The 20,976-nt window shown below is 34.7% G+C and overlaps 1 long non-coding RNA gene across 2 annotated transcripts in view; it reads right to left on the bottom strand.

Annotated features, from left to right (window-relative positions):
* Positions 1–589: 589 nt before the first annotated feature.
* Positions 590–20,976, bottom strand: part of LOC112658619 (uncharacterized) — a 32,584-nt gene continuing 12,197 nt past the window's right edge. Inside the window, exons 3-4 of one of the 2 annotated variants that reach the window (XR_007401308.1) lie at positions 20,535–20,684; positions 590–663 (exon numbers count right to left, since the gene is read on the bottom strand). This is a non-coding gene — a long non-coding RNA (uncharacterized LOC112658619). Of the gene's footprint in view, positions 664–19,654; positions 20,685–20,976 lie in introns of those variants that run through there. The other variant, XR_003135832.3, reaches the window with a different exon arrangement.

The raw sequence follows: 20,976 nt of genomic DNA, 5'->3' as shown, positions 1-20,976 counted from the left end.
GGAATATTCCAAAAATGGTTCCTTTTCCCCTCTCCCACCAGAAACATGAAAGAGTTTTACTGATATTTACTGTGAGAAGCTGGTTGAGTTCCCAAAGTAAAACTCACAAAACTGTGGACTCTTTCCTATTACTGACTACATGTGGAACTTAACACACAACGTCCCTCAATTCACCAATTACAGTCCAGTTTTTCCTATATCATCCCTGGTTCCTGCTGTGGTTCCTGCCGGCAAATCTCTGCTCCTATGAGCTGTGACTCCCTGCATTTTATGGGCTGTATCTCCATTTTGGGGGACAGCATTGTCCCCGTGTCACCTCTCTTATGGATTCCAGAAGAGTTGTTGATTTTTCAGTCTTTATAGTTTTTTACTTGTGTTAGGATGGAGTGAAGACTTCTAAGCCCCTTACCATGTAGAACTACAATTTTGCTCTTTTTAATTAAACCTATTTATTATAATAATATTTTGGGTTGTATCCCTATTCTTTGTGTTTTTAATTTCTGCATTTTTATGTTTGTTTTTAGAAAATAAGTTTCAAAATTCCAGAACTATCTTTTTTTATTATTTCTTAGATGTTTTATTTACTTACCAAAAATATATATAGACCGATGCTCCTTTGGGCACTGAGGGGGGCACTTGGCGGGATGAGCACTGGGTGTTATGCTGTATGTTGGCAAATTGAACTCCAATTAAAAAAATAATTTAAAAAATAAATGTTATAAACAAATCTTTAAAAATACTAGTAAGTATTATTTTGTCTTCTATTTTCTTTTTTTTTTAAAGGCACATTTTTTTTTTTAAGATTTTATTTATTCATTCATGAGAGACAGAGAGAGACACAGAGACACAGGCAGAGGAAGAAGCAGGCTCCATGCAAGGAGCCTGATGCGGGACTCGATACTGGGACTCCAGGATCATGCCTTAGGCCCAAGGCAGGCGCAAACCGCTGAGCCACCCAGAGATTCCCCTTGCTTCTATTTTCTAAATTAATTGTTATATCTATGGCTATTGTTATTTTTTCACCTTGCTCCTTTCATGTTCTCAATTTTCTTCAAATATCTGCAAATCTCTAGTTAGTCTCATCCTATATTATATTGTTTTAAATTTTTATTTATTTATGATAGTCACAGAGAGAGAGAGAGAGGGAGGCAGAGACATAGGCAGAGGGAGAAGCAGGCTCCATGCACCGGGAGCCCGACGTGGGACTCAATCCCGGGTCTCCAGGATCGCGCCCTGGGCCAAAGGCAGGCGCCAAACCGCTGCGCCACCCAGGGATCCCTCATCCTATATTATAAATGGATATCTGTCACAATTAATGTAACATCATGGTGTGTAGTATGGGTTTCTCTTCAAAATTTCTGGCTATAGTATGGTTGACTGCAGCCTGTTAGAATAATGTGGCACTTTTAACTAGCAGGCTTCAGTTTGAGGTTCACAAATTGTGAAAAAGCAGAAAGGATAGGTTCTTTCAAGTCTCAATTTTGTACTGTTTACTGTGGGGGCTGTTTGGCACTTAATTGTAACTCTGTTATGGTTATACCTTTTCTCTTGGCAGTCTCTTTTCTATTTTAAGTCTGGCTTTGCCTCAGTCTCTGCCCTGGTTCTTTCCTTCTAAGGTCAGCATGGATACTGTCATTCAAGCAGAATACTCAGTTTTTAGAGTACAGGTTTCTGGAAATACCCAATGAATAAACACTATTACTGTAAGTGCTTCAGTAACAGAGGTTCATGTCAGGTCAGCCCAGTTTTTCTGTTCTCTTTTTTTTTAGATAGTCATATAATTACTTACTGTGATTACTAACTCAATGTCCACTCCTATTTATTTATTTATTTGCCTTAAATTTAGAATTGTCCAGGGCTCTGTGGAAAAAAAACACTTAGCTCTGGAGTAAACAGATACATAAATTCTTTTTTCGCCCTTTGCTAGTTTGCTTTTATTTCTTTTTAAGATTTTATTCATTTATTCACGAGAGACACAGAGAGAGGCAGAGACATAAGCAGAGGGAGAAGCAGGCTCCCTACAAAGAGCCTGATGTGGGACTCCATCCCAGGAGTCCTGGACCATGCCCCGAGCCGAAGGCAGATGCTCAACACTGAGCCACCCAGATGTTCCTCCCCTTTCCTGGTTTAGAAAGATGCAGACTACTTTGGATGTAGAATGAACTACTAGTTAGGGAAAAAAAAAATACAATTTGATTTACAGAATCCGGTTTAGACTCAGAAGTCAGAGGAGTTTGGTACAATGAGAGGTAGGTACAGATCCTGGACAGTTATGAAAGCAAGTGCATGAAATGAATGTCTGTTTACTGAAGAGTCAACAGCCCTGATCCCCACAAACCACCAGAAACACATAGGAAAAAGGAAAAATGTATCAACAGAATAACTAAATTAAGAAAAAAACTCATTAAAAACCTTACAGAGAAGATATTCTACAAATTAAATAACAATGTATTTGGGGGGGAAATGAGCAATAAGAGAAGAAAATACTCAAATACAGTATAACTCTTACACTTATAAAGTTTTAAAGATAACCTTAAAGTATTTTCCTAAGGGTAGAACCAAAAGAAAATGGATATAGATAAAGAAATAAAAAGAAAAATTAAAATATTAGTCTCAATTCAGGAAGTTCAATTTCCTATTAGTAGGGGTTTAAAATATTAAAAAAAAAAAGGAGAGAAGAAAATTATCAAGGAATTAATACAGGAACATTTCACAAAAGTAAAATCCACAGGCCCTAAGAAAGTAGTACATTTAAAAAAAAAAAAAAAAAAGACTCCCACCAAGGCACATCGTCATGAAATTTTTAACACCAAGGGTAAAAGTTTTCAGGAAGAAACAGTTAATATGTAAAGGTTTAACAATCAGAATGGCACTAGACTTCTTAACAGCAACCCAGGAGGCTAGAATAAGGAAGGAAAAAACTTCAATATTTTAAGGAAAAATAATATTCAATATTTTAAGGAAAAATATAACCTATAATTCTAGGTAAGCCAACTAATCAATTAAGTACAAAGGTGTAGAAATACATAAGACCTACAGGGTCTTATGTATTGTGTAGAAATACATAAGACCTACAGGGAGTCATAAAAACTATTCCCACGTGCTCCATTATGGGAGTTCTTAACATGCTCTAAATGACATGAGCATATGACAAGAAAGCAGAAAGTCTAATAACAATCAAACAGTGGATTCAACACAGTAATAGAAATATGGCAGCTCTATAGCAGACTTGGAGGACAAGTCAGATAGGATCAGGAGGACTGTGGATCTTAGAACTGAGGTCTCTGGGGGAAAAAGAGGATGCCAATAAAATACCATGTATAGGCATTAAAGAAAAATCCTGTATAGGCATTAAGGATATGTGAACTTCAAAATACGCAATACAAAATGAAGAAAATAATACAATATTCAAGTAATAAAAATGTGGTCATAATATACTCACTTTGCAGTGAAGTAAATGAAATTAAAAGGACGTAAATACCCATTACTAATTAAAAATAGTGATAAAACTTTATAAAGAAGAGAGAGGAAGAGGAAATGAAAATTTGGATAAGTACAATAAAATTCACTATTATAATAGAAAGTCATGTGAGGGATCCCTGGGTGGCGCAGCGGTTTGGCGCCTGCCTTTGGCCCAGGGCGCGATCCTGGAGACCCGGGATCGAATCCCACATCGGGCTCCTGGTGCATGGAGCCTGCTTCTCCCTCTGCCTGTGTCTCTGCCTCTCTCTCTTTCTCTCTGTGTGACTATCATAAATAAACAAAAAAAAAAAATTAAAAAAAAAATTAAAAAAAAAGAAGAAAGTCATGTGAATATATTATATTAATGAATCATACATATGCACACACACACACCATATACTCTAGTGTGTATATATACACCAATGTAGAATCTATATGCAAATTATATATATAATATTATATGTGTGCATATATATAATATCCTTGATTTTAAGCTAAATTCTGTGTTCTTAGTTATGTGACCTTAGAGCAAATTAAGAAAATATATAACCTTCATTGTCTTCACTATAAAGTGAAAATACATATAGAATCCACTTTAGAGGGTTGAAATAAATTTAACATAATATATTTGTACACCATCTAACATGAATTCTCAATAAACATCAACTTCTAAGCAGTTTTATAAAGTTTTCCTTGATTTGTATATTATGTCCATCTAAATGTATTTGTTCCTATCATAAAGATTTACTCAAACTCTCTATCATAAAGATTTACTCAAACTTTCTATCAGAAAGATTTACTCAAACAATTGATACAAAATCATTTACCCAGGATTATACAATTTATCACTATTTAAGCCCATATTTGCACATGCATTTATTTGACTTTAAATTCAATACTTTTAATGTTACACTTTCTTAGGATTTAATAACATTTAAACATGTAAGAGAAATCACAGACCTTTCTGAGCAAATTATTTTGTTTCAGACTAAAAATGATCAGAAACATATAAAACCCTAATCTGGGGGCAGCTCAGGTGGCTCAGCGGTTTAGCGCCTGACTTCAGCCCAGGGTGTGATCCTGGAGACCCAGGATCAAGTCCCATGTCAGGCTCCCTGCATGGAGCCTGCTTCTCCCTCTGTCTGTGTCTCTGCCTCTCTCTGTGTCTCTCATGAATAAATAAATAAAATCTTAAAAAAAAAAAAACCCTAATCTGTGGGGGAGAGAAAATAAGTTTTGTCAGAATTACTCTATCTAGTGTAAATATTGTGTTATGATGACACAGTATTCTTGAATTTGCATAATAAGGCTACATATCGGATCCCTGGGTGGCGCAGTGGTTTGGCGCCTGCCTTTGGCCCAGGGCGCGATCCTGGAGACCCGGGATCGAATCCCACATCGGGCTTCCGGTGCATGGAGCCTGCTTCTCCCTCTGCCTATGTCTCTGCCTCTCTCTCTTTCTCTCTCTGTGACTATCATAAATAAATAAAAATTAAAAAAAAATAAGGCTACATATCATTCAATCCACTACTAAAAATATGCTGCTATCCAACAAAACTCAGTGATTCTAATTTTTTCCCTGGATCTTTACAAGATGTCACAATATCTTGATTATCCAAAAACAGATAAAAACAAAGTGCCTAATATAATCCCTTTGAATAAAATGTTTTTCTTTGATTTTATTTTAAACTGGAAAAATCAACATTGTTGGTAGTGGAAAATATTAAATATTAAGAAATTAGGGTCAGTAGTTGATAATGCCCAATGTATTTACACATCATTGGATTTTCATGTAAATGGATGTTTTCTTTTTCAATACAGTAGTTTAATGCTGCGGAAAACTATCAGTACAAACAAGAAAAATACTTTTGTTAAATTAAAGTTATTCAGATTCTTAGATTATGTTGACATCCAATTTTGTATAGAGCAAAAATTTAGGTGAAACTTTGGTAACAAAAGTTCATTGAGATCAAGTTACTTTTTCCTGTTTGATCAAACTCCTAAAACAGTTGGAGAAAAGAAATATTTTTAATAGAAACGATGTAAGCTGATATTCTCAAAACCTTCAATTTAAGCTGCTCAAATTGCATGATTTCATTGTAAACTCACTATAGAAGAATGATTCAAGATACAGTTATCCAAAAATACTAATTGCCTTAAAAATAATAACTAACCAAATTTTAGCTGCAAACATGCTGAAGTTCGAATAGACATCATGATGAACAATCCTAATAAGCAATGCATTAAATCTCTCTAGCATGCTTCTCAGGTTCAGAATTCCATTCCTTTCCCTTTACTAGGATAACTGCTCCTCACACTTACTGAAACCAAATCCCTCTTTCAAGTCCCAGTTAAAATTCCAGTGCATTCTCTGAATAAGCTAGTCCAACACATCTCTCCTTCAAGCACCATTGGTACTTGTTTTGTCTTTATTACTTGGACATTTTAGATTTTCTGCCTTAGGTAGCTGTAACTGCTGTTTGTGTCTTATATCCGTAACAGGCAAAAAGTAAACACATTGCTAAATTTGTTTTTTAAGAATGATTACCATGCTAATATACAGTGGAAACAGTTACCTACCAAATTAAGAAAGCCATGACGAACACCTAGGAGAGAAGACACTTTCTAGTCAAATTATATTGAGTTTTAGCCACCTTACCTTTATCTTCAAACAGACTATATGAAGTAGATCAGTCAATTATAGGAAATTGAATATTTTTCCTCTTCATTTGTCTGGATCTCAATATATCAACAGAATGCATTTCAAATATGAATACCAGGGTATCAAAATAAAGTAAGTAACAAGAAAAAAGAACTCATGAGCTATATGAAAACTCTGTGTCTTAATAGAAAGGAAATCACTCTGAAAGACAATTATAAACGATGCTACAATAAGAAAGAACTTTTAGAAAATGTCTTATTCAAGTTCTCGAAACAATTCAATAAAATTTATGCAAGACTAATTACTTTCTGATTAGGAAATAGAAAAGACAGAGCATGACTGTATGACTGCTTAAATAAAAACCACAAAGGAGATGAGATCATCAGATTGGGCATTTAGGAAAATAACATTAATAAAATAAATAACAGTCTTAAGTAATTATCTCAGAAGCAAATGAGGAAAAAGATAGAATACTGATTAAGATAATCCAACCCAGAAGGAAGGAACAAAGATGACAGGTGTAAAATGGTAGATTAATAATTTAAATTAATAATTAAAAATACTTCTGTACTAAATAATTGAATTTATGTATAGGAAAAGTTCATAGAAGACTGAACTCAACATTACTTAAAAGATACCAGAACTCAGATATGCCTTTGTGAAAGGGTTTCATGTACTTTCCATGAGCTTCCAGGGAAAAAAAGAAAAAGAAAAAAACCAATGAGTACCTATGAAAAGGGAAAATAACTGGCTGACTTCAAACTCTCTGAAAGTAAGATTGCCAAAAGATAATGAAAATTGTAAAACAAGATTTCTAGATGGAGCCAATCTGATTTTTATGCAGAAATGTAAAAACAATTAAAAATAAATTTTAAAAGTTGTTCTTAGAGAAATGTCTCATAAAATATGCCATCTACATTTTATTTAGGAAAAACAAGTACTCAGTGGCACACTCCAAATAACAGAGATCATTCAAATCCTAAAATCCTAGAATGGGACCTTTTATAATAAAGAACCAGTAATATTCAATGTATCCAGTAAAACATAGATGTAATTACTTTAATAAGATAATAAAACTTCATCTAAATATAAAAAATAATGATTATAGGAATTTCATCTGAAATATTAACATTGATGATATCAAGTTTTAATTATGTTTAAGCAAAACCTCAATAGAGAATAAAGCGCACCAAACTCTTGTACCTATAGAAAACAGAATATAAATAGACCTAAAATATGACATTAAACCAAGATACTGACTATAAAATCAAATTATCATAAGATATTTAAGATGTGGAAAAATGCTCAAAACAAAGGGGCAAAATCAACTTCTCAAATGGTGCAAACACATAATTACCAAATGCATACACACACCAATACTTACAAAATGTTAGCAGCCATTCACTTTGGTAGATTATGAGTCTTTAACATTCTCTTTTTTGTACTTTTGCACAATTTCCAAAATAAATACATAGTCCTTTTATAATCTGGAGAGTTTTAATTTAAGAAAAATGTTCTTGTAGTAACACAGATAAAATCAAACTTACACATATGATGAATTTTTTTCAGTCTCTTTAATGGGTAGAAATTAGATTATTACTTAGTCTAATGGATACTTTTATTTTTTTTTTTTAAATAAATGGCCCTGTAAGAGATTGTCTCATTTGGGCCCGAGTAGTTGGCCTGGTGGAGCGTGGTACGAGACACTAATATGCATTTGTATTAGTGAATATGTTTGAAGGTTTCAATTGTGTTTGTTTGCTTTGTTTAGTTTACAAAACAGGAAACTAAGCACAAGAGGCAAATAAAAATGTCCAAAGACATGGAAATGGAGAATGAAAGATACCATTCTGGTTCATGGGAGAAAGGGATATGGGTAGGATCCTATGTTTTATTTTGAAGATTGTTAGATTCAACATAAAGAGTTACTACCTGTAGAGCTAGAGGACAAAAATACACAATGGAATTGAAAAGAAAGATTACACTTTTGCTAATTCTATCATTGGTTTTGAGGCAGCTAGGACACCTTTGGGACCACAGGCAGAAGTCTGCTGCAACAAGTACAAAAAAGGAGAGATGGAAGCTATTCACAGAACATTTCCATGAATGAAAGTGGCAACATGGGATATGGAAATAATGTTTAGCAATTTCTTGTGTGAAAATTAGAAGAGAAAAAACTATTAGGAAAAACTTTTTTATAACTAACCATCAGAATCATTCATGAGATGCCCTCTGAGACTCCAAATGGTTCTCCATGGACTTTCCAATAATTGACCATCACTAGTAGTGGCCAATGCCTTTCTACATAATATGACATCTGCCTCCATCAACCTCACATCAACCTCCTTCATCAACCCACACTTTCCCCAATGCAATTTTGCTTAAATCAATAAAAGTTTTTTTTTTTAAACATCTGTTTTCTTCTTGCAATGGCCAGCACTTCTAAATCATTATCTTTGTTTAAAGATTTTATTTATTTATTATTGAGAGAGAGAGGCAGAGACAGAGGCAGAGGGAGGAGCAGGCTCCATGCAGGGAGTGGGACAATGGGACTCAATTCTGGGACTCCAGGATCACACCCTGGGCTGAAGGTGGCGCTAAACCGCTGAGCCACCCAGGCTGTCCTAAATCAGTATTTTTAAAAAAGATATTGGGCTTGTTTTAATCCTAATAGCCTTCAACAGAAACGATTCTAATATCCGTTTCAGTAATGTTTCCAATGAAATATTAGAAAGTTATGAACTAAAAAGGTTCATTTTTCAAGTATATTTTAAAAAGTCAATTACTACTATTTTGCTAAGGTTTAAAAATCAGAAATATTTTTAAATTTTGTCCTATGACTTTGTGGCATATGCTGAGATGGTCATGTATCTTTTTTTTTCTTTAAATATTTTATTTATTTATTCATGAGAAAGAGAGAGAGAAAGAGGCACAGACACAGGCAGAGGGAGAAGCAGGCTCCATGCAGGTTGCCCAACGTGGGACTCGAGCCTGGGTCTCCAGGACCAGGCCCTGGGCGGAAGGCGGCGCTAACACCGCTGAGCCACCCTGGCTACCCTCTCTTCCTAACTCTTAAATTAAGGTCAATTATTATTCACTTTGTGATTCTTATATCAATAGAAAGCAAATCTGCAGTTAAAGGATATAATAAATGTGTTAAATACACTGGCTATATTTATTATTACCCAAATATCTTATATTTCCTCTAGAATGTGTGATCCTTAAGCAAACTTTTTCTTTTCTTCTTTGAAATCAGTAACTGCTTGATTGAAGTATTGCTTCAGATTTAATCTGTCATCTTTTGGCCAATCCATGTATTAATGTGACTTTTTAAAATTATTAAAAATTTAACATAGGAGCTCATTCACATCCCTAATACATAGTTATTACAGGAATTCTGCCTTCCTCATGGCAGCTACCCTGGCTGTCTGAGCATTCAGATGTATTTCACCTTGTTTTTTTGTTTGTTTTGTTTTGTTTTGCACGAGTAGGTAGAAATGGCTTGTTTATGGGGCATATGTATATATGTATATTTATATATATCCTATTAAAATTAAGTGAAATGTTTTCTAAGAAATTCAATAGGTTCCTAAGACTATATCAATTAAAAAAAAAAAACATAGAATGGGAGATAGAAAATATTTGAAGGATGTCAATATAACAAAAAGGTGATATATCTATGGCCAAACACCTCAACGACTACTTAAAAAAGTGAGTTTTATTGATTGTTATGACTCATATTCCATACCCTGCAAAAAATATATTTTACGATCACTTGAAGTGGCCACTTGACATCAAATGAGACCATCATGCTTATAAAAATAAACTACAGAAATACAAAGAAAGTCTATGAAGAAGAGTTTTTATTTTATTTTTCTTTAAGTTTTTATTTATTTATTCATGAGACACAGAGAGAGAGAAAGTGGCAGAGACACAGGCAGAGGGAGAAGCAGGCTCCATGCAGGGAGCACAGTGTGGGACTCAATCCCGGGACTCCCGGATCATCATACCCTGGGCTGAAGGCAGGCACTACACCGCTGAGCCACCCTAGGGATCCCCAAGAAGACAGTTTTTAATAATTATATACATCTTTAACCTCTGATACTCTGGTTTGCAAATTTGGGTAATTTTCCTTTTCATGAGCAAACCCAGAGACAATATTAAAATAAGAAAAATTTAGCCATCTTTTAATTTGACTCATTCTATACTCTACTCCCCATCCCACTGGCTATTAAAAAAAAAATTCAAAACTATTGTGAAGTTTCTTACTTGGAGAGAAAGATGCATTGTAATTTAAAAAAGCAAATTTTCTTCTTCCATGAACAATCACATCCCATTGTTCATAACATTGATAATCATGTGTAGTTATGTACAAAAAGCCTCAAAAATACTGCTTTTTGTGTGTTATTTAAAGCTGCCAATTTGCTTAGGCTTATTAAAATCAAGGCTAAATCATTCCAGTGAGCAGAGTCTTAAAGTTCTAGTTGCATTGTCATAGGCCAAGAATAAATTAAAATGTAAAAACTTGAACTTGAGAGACATTTAAATGATCAAACTAAAGCATTAATGTAGGATAAACCTAATCTTAGCAGTACAGGAATGAGGCTTTACCAGCAAGTCTCTTCCAAGAATCAATAAATGTTAGTGAACAATATTAAGTGATGTGCTTAACAGTCCAACCATTAATATACTTAACCTGTTTTTTTTTTGTTTGTTTGTTTCAAAAGAGGTTTGGCCACCTTGGATAGAAGCAGCCTGACATATTAAAATGTAAATTAATTGTCTCTTTCCAAGAGTTTATTTTTTTAACTCCATAATCCATTAATATCAAACTTAATTTTTTAAAAAGTAGAACAAATCATTTATTTTTTATATGGTACAAGTTAAATATAAAAATATTAATAACAAAATCTGGATAGATCGTCAGATTTAAGTAATCTCCTTGTAACAATTTTCCCTGCTAGGAAGAACCCTTACTAAGGATTAATTATTTCTACAGACAGCTTAATAATATAAGAAGATAGTTAAAGGTAACTCTTTTTATGACTTTTCGTTCCATTTAAAAACAGACATATTATTGAACAAAGATGGTCTAAAACACTCATATGTACTATGCTTAAAAATGTTTTAAGGGAAGCTAGTTGTTTCTTATATTCACTTAAATTTGAAAGCTTTATCCATTATGTGCTTTCACTTTTAATTGCAACTATTAAGACTTAAAATTTTGTGTAATTCAATTTAAAAAAATGCTTGTTGTTACACATTGATATTTTACGTAGTTTGATCTCTTTTTTCATTATATTGCAATCTCTTTGAGGTCAGAATATCTATTTGTCCTATCCCATACCACATATAAAGTTCAACCACAAGTAATGAGGTTTATCCCAGGCAATTATACTGGTTCATCAACTCTCCCCAACTCAGGTTGCTGTGTTTTGTTTACCTGGTTCTAATGATCCTTGCTCTATATAGTCACTTTAATGTCTACTTTTGGCCACTTTTTTATGCCATCTCTATTTTGTTTATTGGACTTTAATTGCACACTTAGGTCTTGGTTCTACTAACTCATCCCACCTTCTATATATCTTCTACAATCTATATGGTGAAGTTTTCTTTCTCAGTCTCAGAACCTGATCATCATCTATCCCAAATTAGTCCGTTACTCAGCACCCAGGAGACAGGGAATCAGATGGAGTTATTTACAGTGGGTGATAACTAATAATTATTAGTTCACTTATTAATCTTTGCTTTTAAGGAAATATATTTAAAGGGTGGAAAAAATAAAAAAATAAAACATATACATGCCCAATATTTAATATATTCAGCTATTTCAGAACTTGACTAAAACATAATAACCTATATACCTCACCATGGGTTAGATCATACAGATTACTTCTTATTATCAAGCCTGTTAACACATTATTATGGTATCCATTATAGAAATGGAGAAAGCAAGTTAAAGGATATAATTATACTGATTGAATTATAAAATGAACATTAATAAATTCAGCTAGAGGGGCGCCTTTGTGGCTCAGTGGTTGAGCCTCTGTCTTTGGCTCAGAGTGTGATCCTGAAGTTCTGGATGGAGTTCCACATTGGGCTCCCTGCAGGTGGCCTGCTTCTCCCTCTATCTGTGTCTCTGCCTCTTTCTCTGTGTCCTTCATGAATAAATAAATAAAATCTTAAAAAAAAAAGAAACTCAACTAGAAATACTTTACCAATGCTATCTTAGATAAAACTAATCATTTATTTAATATTAATTTTAACAAAATTATTTAATTATCATCAAGCTAATTATGTTTAGTTAGTTTTTCAACAAATAATTATCAGCACCATTTATGTGTTAAATACTGTTCTAGCAACGAACAAAACAGAAAAAAATCCATGTTGTCATGAAGCTTATATTTTAGTGGTGGAAAATAAGTTAACTTCAACAAAATATAAAACAATATATTAGCTGTTAATTTCATAAGGGCAGTATAGAAATGTAGAGGACAGAGAATGCTATTGAGGTAAGAGACTTCCCAGAGGTGAGAGCTCAGTAATGACTTAAAGCACATGAGAGACGGGCAATGAATTACATAGAATAATTTCATTTCAGACACAGGAAACAGTAAATGCAAAAGTGTATGAGAGAAATACATCTGTTGTATTTAAGGAGAGGAGAGGTAGCCACTGTGGCTACTGTAGAACAAATTAAGGAGGACGTAATAGGAGATAAAGTCAGAGAATCATGGATATCAAATTACATTTTTTAAATAAATTTATTTTTTATTGTTCAATTTGCCAACATACAGAATAACACCCAGTGCTCATCCCGTCAAGTGCCCCCCTCAGTGCCCATCACCCATTCACCCCCACCCTCCCTCCCCTTCCACCACCCCTAGTTCATTTCCTAGAGTTAGGAGTCTTCATGTTCTGTCTCCCTTTCTGATATTTCCCACACATTTCTTCTCCCTTCCCTTCTATTTCCTTTCACTATTATTTATATTCCCCAAATGAATGAGACCATATAATGTTTGTCCTTCTCTGATTGACTTATTTCACTCAGCGTAATACCCTCCAGTTCCATACATGTTGAAGCAAATGGTGGGCATTTGTCATTTCTAATGGCTGAGTAATATTCCATTGTATACATAAACCACATCTTCTTTTTCCATTCATCTTTCGATGAATACCAAGGCTCCTTCCACAGTTTGGCTATTGTGGACATTGCTGCTAGAAACATCGGGGTGCAGGTGTCCCGGCGTTTCATTGCATCTGCATCTTTGGGGTAAATCACCAGCAGTGCAATTGCTGGGTCATAGGGCAGGTCTATTTTTAACTCTTTGAGGAACCTCCACACAGTTTTCCAGAGTGGCTGCACCAGTTCACATTCCCACCAACAGTGTAAGAGGGTTCCCTTTTCTCTGCATCCTCTCCAACATTTGTGGTTTCCTGCCTTGTTAATTTTCCCCATTCTCACTGGTGTGAGGTGGTATCTCATTGTGGTTTTGATTTGTATTTCCCTGATGGCAAGTGATGCAGAGCATTTTCTCATGTGCGTGTTGGCCATGTCTATGTCCTCTGTGAGATTTCTCTTTCATGTCTTTTGCCCATTTCATGATTGGATTGTTTGTTTCTTTGCTGTTGAGTTTAATAAGTTCTCTATAGATCTTGGAAACTAGTCCTTTATCTAATACATCATTTGCAAATATCTTCTCCCATTCTGTAGGTTGTCTTTTAGTTTTGTTGACTGTATCCTTTGCTGTGCAAAAGCTTCTTATCTTGATGAAGTCCCAATAGTTCATTTTTGCTTTTGTCTCTTTTGCCTTCGTGGATGTATCTTGCAAGAAGTTACTGTGGCCGAGTTCAAAAAGGGTGTTGCCTGTGTTCTCCTCTAGGATTTTGATGGAATCTTGTCTCACATTTAGATCTTTCATCCATTTTGAGTTTATCTTTGTGTATGGTGAAAGAGAGTGGTCTAGTTTCATTCTTCTGCATGTGGCTGTCCAATTTTCCCAGCACCATTTATTGAAGAGACTGTCTTTCTTCCAGTGGATAGTCTTTCCTCCTTTATCGACTATTAGTTGACCAGAATAGAGAATCCAGAAGTGGACCCTCAACTTTATACATTGGTTTCTGTATCCGATTTAAAGGAATTTATTTTTCACTCTTAGTAAACTAGGAAGCCACTGAGTGGGACTGATCAGAGAAGTGACATGGTCTAATTTTAATAAGACCACTTTGGCCTCTACTGTTTAGAAGAATCTGAAAAGTGTAGGGTAAGGGTTAAAGAAGAAATGTCAGTTCACAGGTTGTTTCATTAATCACAGTTTGAAAATGGTATTGCCTTGCATAACAGTCTCCGCAGTATCAGCAGTGTAAGGTGGTAAGGTTTTGTGAACATTTAGACTGCATAGCACAAAAGGTTTGCATATATATTTATGAAGGAAAGAAGTCAAGAATTTTTCCAAGATTTTGGGCCAAGAAACTAAATAAACAAAATGTGGGAGGAGGGATCCCTGGGTGGCGCAGCGGTTTGGCGCCTGCCTTTGGCCCAGGGCGCGATCCTGGAGACCCGGGATTGAATCCCACGTCGGGCTCCCGGTGCATGGAGCCTGCTTCTCCCTCTGCCTATGTCTCTGCCTCTCTCTCTCTCTCTCTCTGTGACTATCATAAATAAATAAAAATTAAAAAAAAATAAAAAAAAATAAAAAAGAATGATACTTTAAAAAAAAAAAAGCAAAAAAAAAACAAAATGTGGGAGGAAAAGGTTGGGGGAGATTAGGAGCTCAGTATTGAATACTGGGTTTGAGATGTGTATAAGTCATCTAAGGAGAGCCATCATGTAATTGATATACATGTTAGGAATTGAACGGAGGGACTGATGTACATAATAAATTTGGAAATTGATGTAGATAATATAGTTGGGATTAAAATAAAGAGGTCCTTTCATTGATGCTTATTAAGAGGTTAAAGTGTTGAGAAATTTTGCTCAAATGTGGAAACTGATAACACACATGTACCAGGAAGATACAAAAATGTTTATTACTCCCAAGAGTCTTTATGGAGATAGCAGGGAAGTCCTCCCAAACTGATCCAAAATGGCTTGAGAGAGCACAGAAGAGAGGGTGGCTTGGAGTTTTTATTATGTTTCAGGGTAGAGTCAGATTGAGGATTCCTGTGCACAACCAGGAACTTGTGTGGTTTAAATCTGCCATCTGCTGCTCCCAAAGGAGGGAGCACCCAGGTTTTCTTAAAAATTAGCTTAGATGCGGGGCTAAAGGAGAAGAAGAAAGAGTAAGTAAGGCTGAAAAAAATGTCTGCAGTGAAATTTAAAAAAACAAAAAAAGGGACTCAGCCTCCTTATTCTAGATAACTAGAAGAAATTACCTTTGAGTTAGGAGGTTACCTCAAGAAAAGTAGAAAAGATATGTTCTGAACAGAACTCAATTATCAGTGGGGCCAAATATTGATGGTAAGTCAAGTAATACAAGTGCCATGAATACTGGATTTAGTATTACGGAGGTCTTTACATCCTTAGAAGGAATAGCCTCACTAGAGTGTGAGGACAAAGTCTTTTAAGATTTCATTTATTTATTCATGAGAGAGGCAGAGACACCGGCAGAGGGAGAGGCAGGCTCCATGCAGGGAGCCCGATGTGGGACTCGATCCTGGGACTCCAGGACCACGCCCTGGGCCTAAGGTGGGCGCTAAACTGCTGAGCCACCCAGGGATCCGAGTGTGGGGAGAAAGTCTTAAAGACCTCTCACATAGGGGTACCTGGGTAGCTCAGTGGTTGAGTGTCTACCTTTGGCTCAGGTTGTGATCCCGCAGTCCTGGGATTGAGTCCTGCGCATCAGGATCCTCACAGGCAGCCTGCCTCTCCCTCTGCCTATGGCTGTCTCTTTCATGAATAAATAAATAAAATCTAAAAACAAAACAAAACAAAAACAAAAACAAAACAAAACAAAAAACCTCTCAAGTAAGAATGAGGAGATATTGGAGGGGTGAAATTAGACCCTTTTATTGAAATTTTACCATGAAGAAGGAGAAAAATGTAAAAAGTAGAGTTGGAAAAAGAAGTAGGAATTAGGTAAAGCCAAGAGACACTTGTGCTTTTAAGTAAATTCAATGCCTAATACCATTAAAAATGTAATATTCACACGAAATTCAAACTGCCCCAGCCAATAGACATCGGCAATTAGAACTTATTTAGAGCTTCCAATTCAATACTGAAAACTTACAACACATATGTTTTGGTATAGAACCTCCCCAAATCTCATTTAAATGAAAATCTATTGTAGCTCTGATAATGGCAGGACAATATTTTATCTTTCATTATCATATCATCAATTCTTTTAAGGAATGAGCAAGAGTGGAGGAAGACACAGACCAGAACATACTCATTAGCATGCAGAATGGCAGAAAGTCTCCCAGCTTAGTGAATACTGAGAAGAGTAAGAAGAGGCTGTGAGAAATAATCAGGTTAATTAAAAGATGCATTCACAAAACTGAGGATATCCTACATATTTGCCCCTCCCGTATTACAACATGGCAAGCTGTCATGTTGCTCTATATCCTTCCCTGTGTACAGGGATATTTCTACTCTCTAGTCTAAAAAAGCAGTAAGTCTGAGAAGGAGTAGGGCACCTAGTATGCTATTAGATTCCAAAAGTGATTCTATTTTTTTTTATTTCTGTACTAGTATGGACCCCAAAATGTTCATCTATTTCTCATTAAGCCTGAAAATGAGTATTGCTAGTCAAGAAGACCTTCCCACATACTCAGTTCACCCAGGTAAATCTCTGAACTGAGAAAAGGCCTGCTGTGAAAACACAAAGTCATATATACTAGCTTCCCTTCATAATTCTAGTCATAAATTCACCATTTTCATAAGAACTACTGGGCATCTGAGGAAAATTAATAATACAAAGAATCCAGTTGAAGAAAGAGAACTTAAGCCAAAAGGAACAAAACCTTTAAGATATTAATTATAATGAATAAATCTAGAGTGAGTCATAATGAAAGATTCAAGAACAAGAAATGACTCTAGAAAAATAAAATATGGTTCTCAAAAAATCGAATAAAAGTTTAAATGGTAAAAATTAAGCAGAAACAACGAAGGAAAAAGTAATGAAATATACAAAATAATATTAAGCATGTTTTCAGGGTTAGGGCTCAACAAGACAAATGAAAACACTTCTGTTCGGACATGTGGCCTGTAAATTTTAGAATATCAGAGAGAAATAGAAACTACAAAATCTTTGAGGGGGAAGAAAATCAGCTTAACCTATAAATATATGAAAATAAAATGATCCTCAAATTCCTTATCATCATATTGGATGCTAGAGAAAGATGGAACAATGATTTAACTCTTTATAGGAAAACTGATTCTACCTACAAAATCCAAACTAGAAAGCTATCAAATATAAAGTAAAAGCATTTTCAATTGTTCAAAAGTTCAATAATTAAATTCCATTTATTTTTCTAAGGTGGAATAAGAAAGCAGAAAAGTGGGAGAAGACCATCTTAAATAATGAAGCCAATTCTCCATAACAAACATGACAACTATAAGAATATGAGAGACAGAATACTGGACTGATTGACAGCCTTGACTTTAGTGTCCCACTGTCTACTGCACCAATTATTAGTTCCTGATCTTTGCCAAGTCATTTACCTCTGTGTCAGTTTCTTCATTTGTAAAATTACCAATAACTGGACCAACCTCATAGAGTTGTTGTGATAATTAAATGAGTCAATACATGTGAAATACTTAAGTGTGATTATCTCAGTACCAATGTGAGCACATATCAGGTTGTATACTGGCCATCAAAAATGCAAGGAAATACAGATAGAATGTTTTTAAGTGTATGAAGAAATATATAGTTGATCCTTAAACATTGTGAGGGTTAAGGGCAAAATCCACATATAACTTTCGATTCCCCAAAAACTTCACTACTAATAGCTTACTCTTCACTGGAAGCCTTACCGGTAACATAAATAGCCAATTAACACAAATTTTATATGTTCTATGTATTATACACTATATACTTACAGTAAATTAAACTATAGGAAAGACTTTATTAAGAAAATCACTAGGAAAAGAAAATAAATTTACAGTACTATATTTTATTTACTGGAAAAGATCTGCATATAAGTGGACCCGCATAGTTCAAACCCATGTTGCTCAAGGATCATGTTAAAGGGAATAGATAAAAGAAAGTACCAAAACTGGAAGTACGGTTAAAAACTCATAACATTTAATTGCACAATAAAGCAGATATGATGTGTAATCTTTCTATAATGTGGTGAATATGTGAGTAGATGGAAATAGGCAAATTAGTGTGCTTGACTTATTAGGAACTATAGGTTAAATGAAGAATTTATGTCAAGATAAGTGCTAAAAACACTAAGTCTAGGTAACTTCTCAGTTTCTCACTGGTAAAATGTGTCCACTGAACATATCACTGGTAAAAGGAGGATATAAATAGAAGAATGAGCTTCTTTCCTGGTTATAGTAGGCTCTGGCTTCACTCTATCTGCTAACAAAACTATCAAAGAGAAAGAAGCTTCTAAGAAGCTTACTAAGTATAGTAAGATTCACCTTGTGCTATAGAGTTTGAGTTGTGTCTAGCTGAAGTACTAGGTTTTGAGATTTCCACTTCAACCCAAAAGCTTATAGACCAGGCTTTCCCCAGTCTCCACAGCAACACAGCAAAGAATGGGAAGTTTCCCCATAGTCAAAAGTTTAAGGTAGAAAATAATAAAAAATAATAATATATTGAATATTATTAGTTTTCATTTCTTAGACATTGAATAGAAAATATATATCTTCATGAATAAATACAGCTTTATTAACACGAAAATATAAGACTGGTATAGAAGAACAAATTGGGCGGGTTAAAAGACAGGAAAATTAAAGAAACAACTAATGACAGAAGTTTCTTTTTACACAAGGCTAATAATATAAATATTGAATTTTGGTGTATCAAGAAATACTATTAAATCAACCAATGGATGATTTAATAATAAAAAAGTAAGTTAAAAATTGAAGGATTAGAGGGTAAGGATAAATTAATCTCTTATTCTTTGTAGAAGGTCATCAGACATGTCAAAATAGATTAATCAAACCATGGTCATATAAACACATTATTTAGAACTATAAAGACAGGGACTCCTGGGTGGCTCAGTGGTTGAGTGTCTGCCTTTGTCTCAGGGCATGATCCCGGAGTCCCAGGATTGAGTCTCACATCTGGCTCCCTGCAGAGAGCCTGCTTCTCCCACTGTCTATGTCTCTGCTTCTCTCTCTGTTTCTCATGAATAAATAAATAAAATCTTAAAAAAAAAAAAAGAACTATAAAGACAACTACGATAAACATCAAAAAATAAAATTTAATCTGATTGCTTGTGGAGCGAAGGGAAATGGGGAATAAAGGGAGAAGGGGGAATGTATGTGTGTGTGTGTGTGAGAGAGAGAGAGAGAGAGAGAGAGAGAATGAGGCAGTCCTTATTGCAACCAATTGGAATGAACACTTCTGTTAAGAATCAGCATTGTTTTGGTGTTTACTCAGGTATATCGAGCCAACTATACAACAGGGACTAGAACCCAGATTACTTGACCGTCTTCACTTTATGAAACTTCAGGGGAAGAGGAAGGAATTAACAACAAAGATAGAACATTAAGCATTCAAACTGCTGTTGTTTAAAGAATTTTGTCGCTACCCTAGCAATCCATGCACAGACACGCACAACACAATCGTTGTTAGCCAACAAACTGAATTAATATTATCAGTTGACTCATCAAGAAACAACCCACACTCAAGAAGTATATTTATAGCATGCACTATTTATTTATTTATTTTCTGTTCAGAAGAATAAACCACGAGGAATCAAATACTTAGGATGGTCTTGAGGTAAAATTGCTAGTTAACGAGCTGTGCTGAATAGTTTCTTTAGCCACAGTTATAAACTGCTTCAGACATGCTGGCTGTTTCAAATGAGCCACGCAATGGTGAAATAAAGATAGAAAAAGACACTTTTGAACAAGATTTGGGGGCCTCTGCTAATGCACTAAATGACATTATGCAGTTTCTTGATGAGACCATTTCAACATTTCCTAATTTCTATCACAATTTAACAGTTACAGCAGACCTAGTTTCCTTGAAATTTGTTGTGAGGTTAGTAATGAATTAATTCTACCTTCACTACATGAGAATTAAAGAACTCATTTTGACTTAAAATAGCTGCAAATCCTATTATGTCTGACTATCAACATTTTTGTCTGCCCAAGAAATCTTTGTGAACTATTTCCACCACCACCCTACCCCCATAGGATTAAAATTAATGTCAAAGAACAAAATTATCTCTCAATATGCCAAATCTAAAATAAAATATATAAAATATGTTATACAAGATAAATATTTACATAGATATCCTTGGAAGATTTTTTAATCATCAGTCTCTCTGGTGAATAGTTGATATTGTATAGCATCCATAAGTGTAATATCTATTCAGTTTGAAATTCCACAATCGAGATATTCCCTCATGAGCTCAGGGTAACTCCTGGGAAAAAGCACTAGGGAAGGAGGAAAAAAAAAAAAAAAAAAAAACACACAATAAAAGGATAAATAAAGAGTCAGAATCAAAGTTATTGCAGTGCATTCATCTTGTTCCCCAGAGTATCTACAAACCAGCCAAATTTGGGACAGTAAAACATGCCAGCTCACCTAATTCAGCTTATCAAACAGTTCTTGATATAATATTGTTTTAGGCTAGTGCATGTCTATTTTATTGTCATAATCATACATAGCATAATATTTATCATTTTAACTATTTGTAATTATAAAATCCAGTGACATTAAATACAT

The sequence above is a fragment of the Canis lupus genome, chromosome 12 (genome assembly GCF_003254725.2).
Source record: "Canis lupus dingo isolate Sandy chromosome 12, ASM325472v2, whole genome shotgun sequence".
Taxonomy (NCBI): Eukaryota; Metazoa; Chordata; class Mammalia; order Carnivora; family Canidae; genus Canis; species Canis lupus.
This window is presented reverse-complemented; position numbering and strand designations above follow the sequence as displayed.